Below are 15494 nucleotides of genomic sequence, written 5' to 3' on the forward strand. Positions count from 1 at the left end.
GCCTCTGTTGTCCTGTGGGCTGAGGGAAGCCCCAGCTCACTGAGGAAGAGATGGCCCCCTCCACCCCATCTCAGCCTCTCCTGTGCTCCTCCCTGCCAGGCCGAGGTTGGCCTCCCTTCCTGGGGCGCTGACTTCACCTGGCAGAATGTAGTGCCACAGACATGGGGAGGGTCAGGTTAGTCCATGAGAGGGATGGGCACTGGCCAGTGAGTCAGGAGGCTCCGCTTCTAGTCCTTTCTCCACCATTAACTACCCGGAGCAGGGGAGCTTACTCCAGGTCTCAGTTTCCCCAAGTGTCCAAGGGGGAAGTTGACTTGGGTGACCCTTGACACCCTGAAACCCTCTGACTCCACTGACCAGTCAGCTCCTGGGAGGAGTGGGCTGCTGGGGCGTCCCACGCCCCTCCACCTCGACCTATTTGCCGTGATAGTGTCATGCATGGAGTTGGCATTGCAAAACTGTGTCGCATGCGTGTGCTTTCTAACCCTGAATAACAGCGTTCCAAGGGGACTCGCCACACGGGACGAGGTGATGGTGTCAGCTCCCCTTGGGAAGGCATGGTGGCAGAGGGTGCTTCTCACATTGGCGTCTACACTGCCGAATTCATCAGAGACTGAGCATTACAGGTCTAACTACCTGGCATGCAGAGGGGTCCCCAAAGCCCCACAAATGTCAGGGACACAGTGTTGCTGTGGTACATTTGCCCGGCCTCCCTCATCTCAGACTCTCTGTGCCCGTCCCCATGCACCACCCCACACTCCACAGCTCAGCCTCACCCCTGCCCCACACCTGGACACATTATCAGGCAACTTGAGACATCAAGCACCTAAGGCTCCACACCTCTGAAAAGGAAGAAGAGGGCAGGCCACCGGTGAGTGGAGCAGAAAGGAGGAGGAGACACGCGCGGAGATGGAGAGCAGAGAAGGAAGGCAGGAACAGGGCAACTGCCACTCATTTCTCCAAGGACAGTTCTCGAGAGTGGAGTTTCCTTGAAGCAGCGTGCTCCTGACTGTGGTGGAGGGAGGCGGGGGAGGGCACAGGGAAAGGAGCTGGATTTCATACGCTCAGGCAGAATTCTACACACAAAGCGACCCTCTGGTTCCTAGAAAAGCCCTGCCCCTAGGGAACGGACAAGGTCTGTCGTCATAGACAGAGGCAGAGCGGAGCTAGGGACAAGGTCTGGCACGGTCGAGAACTTCCCGAGGGGGCTTCCGGGCCCCTACATATCCCTCTGCTTTCCCCTCCACACCTTTGCCCATGCTGGCCCCTTGGCCTGGAATGCCCTTCTTTCTCACCTGTCAAAATTCTGCCCTCCTTTCAAGGACCCATTCAGACACCATGACCCCAGGGAGACTTTTCTGGGCTCCTCCATTGGATGAGATCCCTCCTTGAAACAGCCTGGAACACTGTGTTCTTTGCTTCCTCCACTGCCCATTAGAGTAGAAAAGTCGGTCTTCCATATTAGACAGTGAATTCTAAGAGGGAAGGAACTTTCTAATTCATTGGGCTCCCAAGGCACCTATCTTAGGTCTCCCCGCCATGGTCCAGGCTCATAAACATCCATGACCTGCTGAGTTATCAACCTACTTTATTGAGCAACTACTTTCTGTAGGCAGTGGAAAACTCCAGGCAGAAAGGGCTACTAAGGACTGTCAGGCACAGCCTGCCCTCCAGGAGCTAACAGGGATGCCCATCAGTGCAAGAACGTTGTGCTAAGTGCTCAGTGAGGGCACAGCCAGAGGACACTGTGGTGGCTGGCATGGTCAGAATAAAAAGAGGATCGCGTCAGCACGAAGGGATTACAAAGCAGGGAGGGAGGAGCAGGTCACTGCAGACAGGTGGTCCCTTCCCTTGCTTCATCCCCCTTTCCCTGATAGAATCTTCCAGTGAGCGAGATCCTGGGCCATGCCTGCTTCTCAAATCAGGGGAAGGCAAATGGAATTGTGTTTGAAGAAAAGGGTCAGAGAGGGCAGGTCCAAACTGGGAGGATGCTGGGCTTCTGCCAAAGTCAGCCGGGTCTGTGGGATCGCCAAGTCCAGGAGGCATCCCCATGTGCCAATCACCCACGGGACTCCTTTTCCAACATCCCCTTCTCTATACTTCCTCAAGGGCCAGAGTCCATGGTTAGTTGCCAAGAAGTGAAGCCAGCCAGCCCAGGGCCTTGGGGAAAGCGCCTTGCCCTGGAAGAGGGAGAAGACCCAGCTGCCCCTGGACAAAGAGAGTCGCTGGCCGAACCCTTCTCAGGGGCCTGGCTAGACAGAATGATCAAAGAGTGACCACAGGACAGCATGGCCAGCTGCCTTCTCTAAGAGACAGAGCCTAGCCAGAAGAACACAGGCTCACACACCTGTCTCTTCCAGATCTCCGCTGGGGTTTCTGCCGAGCCCCGCAGCAGGGGCCCTCTGCTGTTGCTGCAGCTTCCAGGGCTACGGGGTTTCCCTTTCTCATGGAGAATTGCATTTCTCTGAGCAACCTCTCTGCAGAAGGGGCTGCCAGCATGTCACGTTCTGACCTTGGAAAGCCTCCCCAGGAGGCTGTGTCCAGAAATCTGCCACCTTTCCCAACTTTTTCTCAACAGATTTTCTTTAACTTCCTTTGGTGCTGCCACCGTTAACCCTTTTACTTCCTGGGTTCTTTCAAATGTCATAAGCTGATGAGTGTACCAAGCTGGAAAAGCAGACAGCATTCGTCTTCGAGAAGAAGGCACAACGACGTTGTAGAGGAAAGAAGTCCACGCCTGGACCCTGGGCTGCACTCGGAGCCAAGGGCCTCATGGTTTCAGTCTGGTGCCCTGACATGCCTCAGCCAGTACTGAGCTGACAAGGACAGAGAGGCAGCAATCTACATATTTTCAAGAGAATCTGGAATAAGCCAGATCCTCATTTTGCAAGATTGTTAAAGGGACAGCGCCTAGAAAATAGCTGCCCACTGCCTTCCTTCTCCCATGGTCACCATCGGCAGGTCTCCTTGGTGCCTGCTTCTTCCGTGAATAGGGCGGCCATATTCTCTTGTTCAGCCCAGGACACTTTGCAAGTGAAGGAAAGCACTATTAATAATTATGCCCTGACAACAGATATCAACCTGGGAAACCAGCAGGTGGGGTCACACTAACCATCCCCCAGCCCTTCCAGGTCAAGCTCTGGCAACGACTCCCCACCTCCTGTAACCTTAGAGCTGCACCCATTTACAGAGGGCCTGAGGAGTCACAGCCAGGTGAACATTGTTGGGGAACAAAGGTAAACGGCTTCTGTTCTCACCTCTGGTGGGGAGGTAAGATCAGAGATCAGAACTCAAATGACACTTGCTTTGGAAGGGAGACCAGGCCAGAGGAAGGCAGAAACAAAGGGCTGTGGGTATTCAAAGGAAAGCAAGGTTTTCTTAAATAAACTGAGTCTCAGAGGAATTTCTCCCCAGGATGATTCCAAGATAGAGAGGCTGGATCATCAGGGCCCACATTCTGACTTGAAATCCATAACAACATCTTTTCGCAGCCCTGTAGCTTACAGAAAATTCATGAGTACAAATTTATTATTTTTCCCATTCGTACACCTGGTTCGCAAAGCTTGTCAATCACAGCTCCGCCTTCACCGATAACTTCACCCCTTGCCCTCTTTGAATGTGTACTGTAAGAAGGAACAGAGGCCTCTTTAACTGCGTAGGAATAGCTCATCCGGGGCTGCAAACAAATTGCATGGGTCCATCTCAGCCCCCTTTGGGGCCAAGGATGCATGTGCATAACTGGTGTGACAAAAGTCATAGTGAATGGACCAGACATGACGTGGGGCTCCGTGGGCAATAGTGGGCTTTATACAGCCAAGTTAACCAGCTGTCCAACACTCCTTGCCATCCCTGGGGCATGGGAGAAATTTTAAAAAGCATCCTTCTACAACATGACACACAGGTGAACAGGTTCGAGGACTTTCTATGATTCACGGGATCCTGGACATGTGCATATAATCAAAAGGTCTTCATCACCTGCCAGCAAACTACCCCTCTGAACCAGCCACCATCAAGTAAGACAGATCCATCACGGCCACCTTTTAAGACAGGATACAGCCAATCCCTGGGCTCAATTCACTAGAAGAAATGCAGTGCAACTCCTGCTAAGAAACATTTTTCTTGCACTCCATTCATTCCAAAGACAACGTGTTTTATTACAAATGTCACCCAAAATAAACTTGCCTGCAACGCCACAGCTGGTGGTAAAGTACCCTGGCCTGAAGGAAGGAGGTCTGCTGCTGACCTGACTGCCCCTCCCTCACTGAGCGACCTGGGGCTCTGCCTCCTCTGCAACCTGGGGCAGGTTCTGCCTGCTCCACAGGTGATGGCAGGACTATCTCTGGGAAAGAACTTGGCACATGGAAAAGAGCTGTACAAAGGTCAGACAATGCAAGGGTTAGTGTTCACTGTTCTGAACAAAACCTTGCTTTTAATAGTCAAACCTCAATTAATGGGAGTCACCTGAGAAATAGTTCATTAAAATGTCTGGCAATATGAGGTTCAAAGGAGGCCCTCTTGTGTCCACACCGAGGGCCTGGTTGACAAACATTGTGGACGCTGAATAATGGAGAAGTAGAAATGGTGGCCGACCTGGGGTGGGACATGAGGATGGATGGGAACTGCCCCTGGGAAGTTGCTTTTCACAACTGAATTCCATAAACATTCGTAGGGGCTTTTTTTCCCCTCTTCCTTAAGAGATAAAAATCAGCCATTTTTAAAAATCCTGCTTACCCATATTCTTGGTTAAATGAGGATTTTCCCCTTTTGGGCTCCAACATGAGACTTTTCTTTTCTTTTTGATGCTGGGCCTGCTTCCGGTCTCCTAGGCAGCCTCCCGCCAGCCTTCTAGTCCCTACCTGCGCGCTCTCAGACCCTGTGGGGGAGACTCCCCATGTGGTCAGTATGTCGTCTTAAGTTGAACAATCATTACCTCAGTATCTCAGTAGAAAAAGTTCTATTTCATTGTGTTGTGCAGGAAACTTTGGTGTAATTAATTGAGGTTTAAGTGTTTTGTTTTGTTGTTTTTGTTTTTTTTAAGTCAGAACCTAATTTTCAGAATTGCCTGGTGAAGGTGAACAGCTTATCTGACTGATAGTATAGATTAGGTAGTAGGAAAAAAGTTTTCAGGAGTAATCCCTAGATGATAAAAGCACTAATTAATTACTTTTTTCTTGTGGTAATTATTTTTGGTACTGCAGGCAGTGGTTCTTTTCTATGGAAGAAAACATTTACCTGCATATGGTTTATTAATGGTTTAAGGGTTGTTTTTTTTAAAAAATCATTTCTGCTTTAATGTTAGGCAAGATATCTTCTTTTTACTAATTGTTACATTTTTTTCTATGACTTTTAAAAAGTTATTTCCCCTGAGCTCTCCTTTGGGTCAAAAGCGCCTCCTGTGAAGGCAACCTGGTGCTAATCCCCCCAGAGTGAGGTAACCCCTACCTCACCCCAGGTGTCCCCAACAACATTCATGGCTGTCCCATCTTGACCCACTCTGGAAACACTTTCACCCTGTGCCTTTAACCCATTTTTCCACATGCAGGACCTTTCCTGGGCTACAGGTCAGTCATAGTGCCCCATTTTTACATGTCCCACCATATCAAACAGATGGGGAGAGTTGGAAGGTTTCTTCTACCTTCCTGCTGTTTTTGACACTTTACCAAATGATTCCCAAAGCCCCTTAGCCATCTCTTACCCCCAAGGGATAAGATCCCCCAGCCCAGCAGGGCAGATGGTCTTCTTGCTCATGCTTTTCCCAGCTCCGCCCCCTTTTCCTTTTGTCACCCCCCTGAGGATTTCCCACCTCCTTATCTTGCATCCACACTTGTTCTGTTTTCTTTATTTTTCAGTTCTCTCACCATTCACTTCTCACTTTCAAACCACTTGGCTCCCTCCTTTGTCCCTGTCCCCATCTCTTTTTGTCTCCATTCCCATTCTGTACTCCGCAGAGCTCCCAGACACTTCTCTCAGTTCAGTCCACTGAGCATCCTTATAGCACACCTGCGCAAAACAAGTCCCTGGGGAGAAAGATCTGCAACCTTGTCAACTTGTGTGACAGTTTTGTTTTCCTACCAAACACTCGGGGTTCCTTTCATTTAAATAGCCTTTGATGGATGTATCATTTATCTTATTATGCTCCCCATAAGAAATATGCACTTTTATTTTATTTTTCGTTTCTATTCTAAGTCTGATAAAACATTGTTATTAGGACCTATTGGTGAAGAAATGCTGTTTTCTTTGTTGTTGTTCTTTTGTTTCAGGTTCATAAGAAAAGTCGCTAGGGCTTCCTATGGGTTTTAAGTTCAATATGTCACAGCAGGCTTCTTAGGACAGACCTATGACATGCTACATCTCAGAGGAAGGCAGAAGCTACGGTGCAAAGGGTTGCAGTTTCCCTACCTTTAAAACGAAAGGGTGAGGCTAGATGTACTATTTTGTGATTCTTGAATTCAATAATTTTTTTATTGATTTTGGTAAGTCAGATGCACTTTTCCTTATGCCTGTCAGGGAATTGTTTGTTTTGTTTTAACTACACAGATCTCTATGTATTTTTCTAAGTTAAAGATATGTTCGGGCTTGGACCTGCGTTTTTAAAGGCTGGATGGAAAGTTGCAGTGAACAAGGAAGAGCTAAAATTCCATGCTGATTCTTTCCTTTTACCTTGGGAATCTGCTTGATTTCCTTCTGTTCACGGATTATTGGAATCTGGGATGAGGTCTCGCATGTGTGATGAGATGTTCAGAGAAACCCAGTGCCTGGTATTTGTGGCAGAAAACAGGAAAGCTAATCTTTTTGTTAAAAACCAACTCTTTGGTTCACAGCTTAGCTAAAAAATAAGCAAGCCAGTTCCATGGCCACCCAAGACCCCCCGGAAAGACCCCCAGTATTCCCTATGAATGAGCAGGGGTCTGCAGGGCTCCTGTCACTACAACCATTCGAGTTCAGTGTATGTGCTCTCATATGATCAGTGTCAACATGTAAATCCCAAAGTTGTTCTGTTGCTGTCGTATGGCCAAAAAGGTACATAGTAACAGTGTTTAAGATAAAGTCAACACCTGTGTTTTATGTACTACTGGAAGGCGTTACCACAGGTTCACACAGGAAGAAGTGATGTCTGTGGTAATATGATTGTGCATGGATCATGTGAAAACATGTGTCATATGAACACTCACCAATGAAAAGCAGAGGCAGAACAGAGCAGCATTCAGCTATACCAACAGGCTAAGAAATATGCTGTTACCTGGCATCCCCACTCAGGAGAACCGGCTGGTTCTGTGCTAGGGCGCAGCCTCCAGCCTCCTAGTCCAAACATTAACCTAATCATAAACCAGGATGTCCCCATTTTGGAAGGGGGGCTTCGAGGCAAGTCTGGTGTCTCCAGTTTAAATTTTCTGAAATGGCCACTCATGCGAGTGTCCCTACCATGTCCTGAGGCACTCATATCATGTTCTTCAAAGTGAGTGTGGCTCTGAACATCAGAGCTCATAGCTTTCAGCCTGTCCACACCAGACTGCTGGCTGTGGGAGGATAAAGCCTTTCGGGAGCACCTGGAGACCAGGGCCTCTTGGGCTTCTACTACCAGCTTCAGAAAGGCATTCCACTTTTGGGGGTGACCAAAGAGCATGATGGCCTTTGTGGACTTCCCAAGGCCCTAGCCTCAACCTCTGTCTCTCACTAGACCAAAGGGACCCCTTCTGGGCAGATCCCTGTACCTCATGCCATGGCTTTTCTCCAACAACTCATCTGCTATGGCAGACCCCACTGAGTACTACGGCCTCTTCCGTTAATGATCTAGAAAAAAAAGGCTCCAAAGACTTTTAATGACCCCATAAGTTTGAAATCTTCCTTTATGAGAAAGATTATAGACTCTCATGTTATATTTCAGGGATGCAGTAAAAATGCCATTTTACCAGGAAAACAATACTAAGGGCAAGGTGCCTGATTCCCTTATTCCCAACACTTCCTTTCTGCCCAACTGGACACTGCGAACTTTCATGGCAATTCCAGGCTGAACTTTCTAGCCTGTTTATAGAAACAATTGGATTTTATGTGTTTATGACCTTTACACTCTCATTTAAGCTTTTTTTCTTGTTATTTGGTATACAATGTTTAAATGCAAAATATTTTATTTTCATGATGGGTTTGATAATGGAACAGAGTTGCTCCTGCTTCTCAAAGCCTTCAGATAATTTCAGTAATGTTTAAATCTTACACACACACCGTTTTCTATGTGTTGTGCTAACTTCATATGTGTAAATACCGTTTGACATATCTTGGTGTTTTAAGTACTGTCTCTTTTTATTCTTATCATTATCACTATTATTCTATTATCATTCTCAATTTTGGATATTTTTTCTGGTGCATTGAATTTATTTTTCTAATCGCCTTTGATACTTTGGAAATGTGGTGTTTATTTGTGAAAGTACGCACAGGAAAGTGCTTTGCCTAAGCAGTGATCAAGCTCTTTGATAGATATTGACATTAAAAGATTGATCCTTTTAAACGCTACCTACATGCTTTTCTTCCCACTATCAGGTGCTATTTCAACAAAACCTGTTTCTCTGCTGGATTATTCTGTCCTTCCCATTTCTGACTTTGGTTTTTAATTACTCATTATTTCAATTTGCCAATACCCGAACATACCAGGTCAAAGATAGCTTTTTTCCCTTGATGGTGGGGTTACATTTCAATAACTTCCAGGCTGAAAATAAACCACAGGGAAAACATCCCAGATGGTTAAGATTTGCCTGAGGATCTACGACCAGAAGTCTTAACAAGTGGCAAGTGTTTTTGAAGTAGAAAGCAGAGCCCCCAACTAACTCATACTCACATCTTTTTGAAACATCTTGCCTCCCATTTTGACACATCGAGGTAGGCTGCAACCTGGAATCCTGAACAACTGCATCCCAGCCAGTGTGACATCAGGGGAAGGGCCCTGCATAGGGCTCAGAAGACCCAGGTTCTAGTCTCAATTCTGCCATGGATGCATTAAATGACAACCCTTTCTGGGCCTCAGTGCTACGAAGGGCAGTGCTAAACATTCTTTACAACTGGAATATTCTTCATTGCCGTAGCTGAACAAATCAGCCTATTCCTTAAAACGTAGCATCGCAACTCCCAAATGGAGAGAATTTTAGCAAGTGAGTACAACTTCTCCTGTAAATAGAAGGCCTCAGCGCCTGGAAACCACAAGGGCCGATGGCCTGAACCACAGTGACGGAATAGGTATCCTAAGGATCAAAGGTGCACCCAAGAGAGTGGTGTGGGAAGATTAATTACTAATTACACTAAACAAGGACTCTTCAGGAGAGATCCATCAAGCTGAAAAGATGAAAGAGTAACTGGCTCAATTAGCAAAATGGTTGGGCAACAGTCAGCCTAATGCACTTCAACTTGTAAGGGAAAATGTAGCTAGAAGCCAGAAAATCCCCTGCTAAAATTGTTGTCCTTACTCTTTGTCATCCTAGAGTTTTATATGCTATTTTGTACTTAATATCTATGGTGTAAATATTTTCCAATGTAAATAATGTAAATATGAATTATATATTTTGTTTCTGTCTTTTCTAAAATGGAAATTGATCTAAGTAATAAATTACAAATCACCTACATCTTGGTTTTTTGGTTTTAGGGGAGGGGGGGGTTAGAAATTATATACCTTTACTTTAATATCTTTCAGAAGGGAAAGAGTTTCATGATTAAAGGGACCTTCATTCCTAACTAATGGAAGTAAGATGGTGCTGTATAAAGAGGAAAAGATTAGGGGTCAGGAGAGTGGGTTTCAGTTCTGAGTCTTTCATTAACAGATGTGGGACTGACTAAATCACTTAACCTCTTGAGCTTCATCTAAAACTGAAAACAGCTGCCACAGTTGTTTTAAACTTTGAAAGGTAACAGATGCAAACTACTTTGAAAGTTAAAAAACTGTACACAAAGGCACGGAATTACTAAATCTTAATTTTCATTATATCAATTGACTGAAAGATGGACATTTTATATAAGGGAGATTTCTGTTTAATACTGTGTTTTGCTTGAATTCTATTTCAAGACAAAACCAAAAAGAAATTGAGAGTGGAGTTAACTTTTCCTCTTGGTACTTACAATACTCATGGTGAATAACCATAGTGATTTTATTAGTTTTAAGAACATTTAGGGAATAAATGGTTCAAGTGTTTTTAACAAAATACTCAAACTTTAAATATGTTCTTGGGTTGACCAAAATTTCTTCATTGGTGTCTATCATCCCATAAAGAAGACATTTATCAAGGCAGAAACACAATCAAATGATTTGGAATTGACAATCCATCCAAAGTAGGCAGGAATCCCAAGGACTGTCCTATGCAGACTCTACTGTGGAGCCAAGGAAATCCTTCCTATAACTTTATCACACTGAGTCATGCTATCGTATCCTTTGTGGATGACCAAACTGAAGCTACGTAATTCAAAAGAAAGCCATGATGAATAGCAGGTTGCTTCCCACTTCAACAGACCAAAAGGCTTAACCTACTTCCTACCACATCAGAGTAGAAACAAGACTTCAAGATTATCTCTACCCCCACCCCCATCTTGTATAGAAGAGACTAAGAACTTTTTTGACTCACCCAAGGTCACTCAACATCCTGTTTCCTCCAGCTCATGAGAAAAACAGCTAGATAAAGGGACCATTTGGGCCCTTCTCTGGAGCTGTGGTCCCGCTCCCCCTTCCTGCTGTTCATGATGGAGCGCATGGAGGGCAGGTGGAAGGGAACTTGCTGTATTCATCTTTCAGACACCTATGGGCCCTGTGTCTTCAGATTAAGGCATCAGAAACACAGTCATTGTATTGTACAGTTTGGGGGTCTGAGTGGGGGCGCTTCTAAAAGTAAAGGCTTCTACCTCTCCTTTCCTCTCCTCCTTTTCTGAAGAGCAGGGCAGAATTCCAACCCAGGAAATATAGGCTCCAGGTCTGGATCTGTCATGAAACGTAACCACCACCAGCCCTTCCTGCTCTGAAATGCAAGCACTGAGGTGAAGCAAATAAAGTACCTCTTCTGTTTTCTGTTTCCTGACATTTTCTTTCCCACTGTTCTCCCCCTACCCCCCACTGACTTCGATCAACTCCTTGATGCAAAATTGGTTAAACAGACAAGTACTTTAGATTCATAGTCCTGTGGCTTTGAATTAATAAACTTAACAGTACAAAAAAAAACAGCATCAAAAAAAGAAAAAATAATAAAGGTTTCAGCTGTGTTTTGTTTTCAATGACTGATGTTTAAAAGTTCCAGTGAAGAAATCTCCAGAGAGGTGATCTATAGAACCGAACCTCAGAAAGACAGGGAAGAGGAGACTGGCTGAACTTTTTCACAAGCAATCAATCGATGAAAGGATTTTTGTGTTAAAAGATAATATTCAGAGAAAGGTAAAATCATGGCTCTCATACAGATATGAAAATGAACAAATTTTAAAGATTTTATTTGATTCATATGATGAGGGAACCAGACAGATGTTTAAACCAGTCCAGGACAAAAGTCCCAAAAAGTACAAATTTATATGGAGCAAAGGAATGTTGAGAGAATTGGAAATAAATGGAACAAAGTCAATTATCACTATCACACAGGACACAATTTACATATCTATCACTTACCTACACCTTACAAATGGTTGCAAAATAGCTCAAAGACAACGAACAGGTCTGATAACCCAGACACATGCTATAGAGAAGGCATAGTTTTCCATTGAAACACAAGAATGTTTTCTACAATCGTAAAGCAATGCTTTGCTTTATTTAATTCCCAGACCTATTTCACAGACATTTAAGCCCATCATCATTTTCAACTCATACATTATGCTGGTAAATGTGTAACCCCTTGAGCAGATATTGATGGAACCCTGTATTTGGGTATTAACCTTCTGACTCCTGTGAGCTCTGTGCCCTTCCCCTCTCACTATGCTATTCATGTCTCCCCACCCCACCCCCACCCCCACTTTGCTTGGAGCTAAGCACTCTTGACATAAATAACTAACTCTGCAGAGCTTATCAAAAGCAGATGTGGTGAAGGATGTTGACCCTGGATCTCATAACATTCATCGCTGGATGAGCAATAAATCTCTACATTTATATGGTTAGAGTCTTTCCTCTGAATTAAAGACCCCTGACCCTTCACATTTGTGGCTGTTAACTGGAAAGGACCTTATTGCTACCGGCTCCTTAATTCAATGTGCTGACAGTTAAGACGCTCTTAGAATAATGAATTTCAGTCTCTCTTTTTTTGACCTCAAAGAGGCTCCCCCCCCCTTCAATGATACTTCATACAGATCATCCACCTGGCCTTTTTAATCAGATTGACAAATTCACAGCATCTTAGTCATGGCAACATAAACTATGTCCCCCCATCCCTCTTTTTTTTCAGTATTAATTTAATTAATATGGCCACTGTATTCTTGCCACTGCTGAGTAGTTTCCTTAGAATTGCTGGATCATTTCAAGTTTAAATAATAAATCGGAATATTAATTCAAGAAATGGCTGTGGCACAAACAAGTTATGTGGCTTTCATTAGGTCTCCATCTCCCAAGACCTCCCCACTTCTTCAGAAAGTGAAGTCATTGAACTCTCTCTTCTGATACTATTGTGGACTATAGCAATAGCAGAAGAAACGCTGTGGCCATTGGTATTTTCTATATGATATGACCATAGTTGCTGTTGACAGCCATAAGTGTGGTTGAAAAAAGTCAGTGTACAATCTCTCAGAGATTAGATTTGCAACATGGGAATTGAGAAGAGATTGGTTTGGACAGTACCAAGACATAGAGATCAGTTTCCCGGCTCATGTTACATTTGAAACAGCAGTAAATTCCCCCAACATGACCTGTTCCATGTTATCTCCAGGGATTCTGAGCTTCAACAGGCTTTGAGGAGCTTGGGTACTGGATATTCCAAAAGCAGACTGTTTGTCTCCCTGGTTTTTTAACAGTGAGGATGGGTTATGCTGAGTTAAATGTACCCTGGTTCAATCCCTCTACCTCAAAATTCTCACCAGCAACATTGAATGTAAGAATACAATATAATGGATGGAGATGCAATGAAAACACTGGTACATACTCTTCAAAAATATTAACGTCATTTAAGACAAAGAAAGACTGAGGAACTGATTCACATTAATGAAGAATAAAGATTAAAGAGATATAAGAACTAAATGGACCCTGGTCCCCCCAAAAATTGTTATAAAATGTTTTAAGGGGCAATTGAAAACACTTGAGCATGGTCTGAAGATTAGATAGTAGTATTGTATCAATGTTAAATTTCCTGATTTTTATAATGGTATTGTGGTTATATAAGTTAATATTCTTGCCCTTGAAAATACACACTGAAGTATTTAAAAGTAAAGAGGAAGGGAATCTACAACTTGCTCTCAAATAGTTTAGAAAAAAATAGGAAGGGATAAAGACAAAAATAAAACAATAAAACAAATGTTGGAAAATGTGAACAATTGGTAAATCTGGGTAAAGTGTGTATAGGAGTTCTTTAGAATATTGTAAGTTTCTTTTATTGAAATTATTTCAAATATGTATTTTTTAAAAAGACAGTGTAGAAATAATTTCAAAGTTTTGAGACAAAATAATATTTAACCTAAATTCTATATCCAATCAAAATACTATTGAAGTATTAGAACAAAATAAAGACATGTTCAGATATCCAGAGCTCAGAATATTTCTTAGACTATGGACTCTTATAGAATTATTATTAGAAAGTATACTCCAGCAAAAAGGAAAACATAGGATATAAGAAACTGGTATGTGCATAAACACAAGTAAAATATATAGTTAAGCCTAAATAATTGTTGTTTTATTGATAGCAATCTAGAACAACCAAACAGAACTACCAATTTTGAGAATTTTTTTTTCAACAAAGAAAGTGGCTGAAACCTAGAGAAAGAAAGTAAAATCATCCCCACATTATTCCTTATTCTGAATAAGGAGGAAGATAAAAATTCTGATTAATTGTAGGCATACACAGAAAATGTTAAGTGCTAAAAAGTTAAAGGTATCCGTAATATCATCAGCGAGAATGGTGGAGCAAGGAATTCTGAAAATCCTCTCCCTCATAAAAGCAGCTAAAACAGTGGCAAAAATTGTCAGAATCGACTTTTTCAGAACTCTAGAAATTAATAAAATTTTGCAGCAATCCAGAGAGCATTAAAGAAAACTGGCTGACACCTGACTTGCCCTATTTTCATACCCACCTTCCCAACTCAGTGCTGGCCTTAAAAATGAACAGTGTGAAATTACAATGAAAACCAGCAGCCTATCAGCCACTGAGGTAGGGAACTGGTCGGGGAGGGAGAGGGGGAGGCAGAAGAACATTGGAATTCATTTGAGGCCACATTTGCAGAGAATTGTCATTATCTGATCTGTCTGGTCATTCCCTGGAAGGCTCTATTCATAGGTTTATCTTTATTTGACTTGACTCAGAGTTATCCCAGTGTAAATAGCCTCTTCTTCAGGAGCATTTGTGGAAAACCATCAGCAGTGATTGTTTAACATTGTGGCTGACTGGGTGGTGTATAACAATTGGGGCAACCATAGTCTAACCAAAAAGTTTAAAAGGAAAAGCTGGAAAATGAGATGTCCATGTGAGATTTTTAAAAGCCTCAACTATTTCTGGTAATGTAGAAGGCCACACACATGCATAGGGCAGTGTGTATGCTCAGGAAAAATCTGAGAAGGCCCTAGGCTATCACTTCTGACTGACCTTGAGGCCCTGTATAAGCAGGAAGTTATACCTAAGGCACAGTTGTCAACTACCAGGCTAAGTGGTGAAGGGATGCACCCAACACATACACAGAGACGCTTGGCAAGAAATAAGGGGCTTATTGTCTCTAGCCACTTGAGAAAAATCTCTTTGTCTAGTTATCAGCTGACATGTAAGTTAACTGAGCAGAGACTTCAGTGGCCACACATGACAAAGAATACTGACTTTACAGAATTATTCAAAAATGTTAATAAGAAACCAAACAGCAACTAGCAAATCCTGGGGAAGAGGGAGAATCTGATTTCAGAGATGACATATAATACTATTTGAAGTGTTCTGTTTCAATAAAAAGGTGAAAGAAGAAAGGAAAAGAGAGAGAGAGAGCGAGAGAGAGAGAGAAAGCTCATTTACAGGGAAAACGTGGGCAATAGAAACTCTCCCTGTGGAAGCCCAGATATTGGACTTACTAGACTAAGACATTAAAATTACTATATTAGATATGCTCAAAGAACTAAAGCAAACCATGGCTAAAGAACTAAAGGAAAATATGAAAGTGTTTCATCATATAGAAAATATGAAAAAAAAGATAGATATTATAAAACAGAAAAAATAGAAATTCAGGGGTTAAAAAAATACAACTGAGGGCTAGCCAAGTGGCTCAGTTGGTTAAGAGCACGAGCTCTGAGCAACAGGGATGCCGGTTTGATTCCCACATGGGATGGTAGGCTGCACACCCCCACCCCTTCCCACAACTAGATAAAAAAAAAA

This window comes from Hipposideros armiger, unplaced genomic scaffold (genome assembly GCF_001890085.2).
Source record: "Hipposideros armiger isolate ML-2016 unplaced genomic scaffold, ASM189008v1 scaffold_15, whole genome shotgun sequence".
Classification (NCBI taxonomy): domain Eukaryota; kingdom Metazoa; phylum Chordata; class Mammalia; order Chiroptera; family Hipposideridae; genus Hipposideros; species Hipposideros armiger.